A 2,235-nucleotide genomic window follows, 5' to 3' on the forward strand; every position below is an offset into this window, starting at 1 on the left:
TGACAACTAAATTACACCCTTAGCCATGCACACTGGCATGCTCCTAACAAGGAAATTCCACCAATCAGAGTAAGAGAGTAGGCCACTCGGGAAACTACTCAGGAAGATTAGCAACATTGCTCTGAGCACCCCCCATGAACCTGCTTTTCCATTTAGAGCAGTACCCTGAAATTTGAGTAGTTCATATTCACTTACCTTGTGGTTCTGAATAACATGGTTGTGTAGCATGTTAAATGACATTACAAAAAGAGAAGTTGGGGCTTCACTATCGCACATATATATATATATATATATATATATATATTGGGGGGTTATTACAAAGCTGCAGCCATAAGGTTTGTAAACTGTAGACTTTAGGTGACCATATATAACACTAAGGCTTTATACTAAGACAAGATGCAGCACAGTGTTTAGCTATCTTCTCATTTATTTTGCTTTCTTCACCGTGCTTCTTGTCAGCACACGAACGGACTTAGCCTATGTTCTTATTTTTCTTTACCCCTCAAGCTTTTCAAGAAACTGATAGCAGGTCAAATGAACTAGTTAAACTGTTTAAATTAAAAAACGTAATGATGTATTATTGATCCCAGTGCTGCATAGTTAGTAAAGTTTATGGAAACCCTAAATTAATGACATTTGCTTACTAAAGAACTGTGTATCATAAACAATAACATTTTTTTCTTTAAAATCCAGCTCCATTTCTTTTGTTATCCTGGCTGTGGGCTCAAAACACATTTTTTCACCATTTTACATCCTTTGTTGTATCTAACGCCAGTGATCCCCAGCAGCCTCTTTTATGGTCACTTCCTGTCATTCTAGCAATGACTGCATGGCATTTCTCAGGGAGGGTTTCCTGATAGTTACAATAGTCAGCCATGTATGTATAATGTGGGTTGAAATGTGTGCTTGTAGGTGATGTCAGTGTGACAAGAAGAAAAAAGCAGAAGCACAATTGGGAGACAATGACAGGCATTGCAAACTAAACAGAAAAGTATTGACCTCTAAGGCAGGATGATTATTTTAAATTACAATCTTAATTTTCTTTTTTAAATAAAAGTTATAGCTTTACAAATGACAGTAAATGCAGTAACATGTTAGGCTTATACGAACTTTTAGGGGTCTATTTATAAAGCAGTGAATCTGATATTTCCCGAAACCTTCCCTGATAGGGAATATTTCAGGTCCAGTTGTTTCAAGGGCAGTCGTAAATTTTCCACTAGGGAATGATTCAAGGGAATGTCGGATTCACTGCTTTCAAAATAATTCCTTTAGTGACCTTAACAGTGAGTTTAAATATACTTTAATACCCATGTTGATGCAAATTTATCGGGAATGGGGAAGCTTCACAAAAATGATCAAATAAATACATGAAACTAGAATCTAACTAGCAGTTGCTGTTTATCTCATGCATTGTGGTCTCAAAGATCATGTTATTATAAGATAATGAAGAACTAAGCATAGTCCCCTCATGACGTACTCCTTGATACATATAAATCCTCTGTACACCTGATGTCTTCCTGGTTCCCCCTACTTCATAATAACCCAGTTCCCACCTGGATGTACGGACCCGACAGCGAACAACTTTGACTTTGTTAACCACCTCTTTTCTCTAAGGGGAATCTGTGCTTGGGACAGGCTATATACTGCAAAAGATATCCTGCTCAGGGAACATCAGGGAGCTATACTACCAGCCCATCATATATATATATATATATATATATATCCTATTTCAACAGGCTCTGAAATAGGTGTCCTTATAAGTAAAATATATTATATTTTTTTGCCTACATAGGAAGGTTATACTTTGCAAAGTCATAATTCATTATGCTAACTTCTTTAGAAATCTTTTACATTGTCTTATATTTTTACTCTTTGGATGTCCTCTGAGAACCTAACCACGTGTCATAAATAAATAAGTAAACAGAATAATAAAGGGGACAGAGGGCGCCCCTGATAGCTCCTATTCTATATGGGGAAATGTGTAGATATTACACCAAAAGTACATATTTATGTCATGTGCAGGTATACAAATTTTGATTCCATTAAGAAACTTATCTATTATACCAATGGATGTGAGTTGGTAAAATCACTATTTATTCTGTTGAATGATGTCATAGGGTTCAGGTATTTTTGGAATGTTAGTCCATACTTGCGGGATCAGGAAAATTTCAGGAGATAGTAGAGCATTGATGTAATGCTTTCAGAGGTCATTGATCAATGGTCAAGTTTTTTTTT

This window comes from Pyxicephalus adspersus, chromosome 8 (genome assembly GCF_032062135.1).
Source record: "Pyxicephalus adspersus chromosome 8, UCB_Pads_2.0, whole genome shotgun sequence".
NCBI lineage: Eukaryota > Metazoa > Chordata > Amphibia > Anura > Pyxicephalidae > Pyxicephalus > Pyxicephalus adspersus.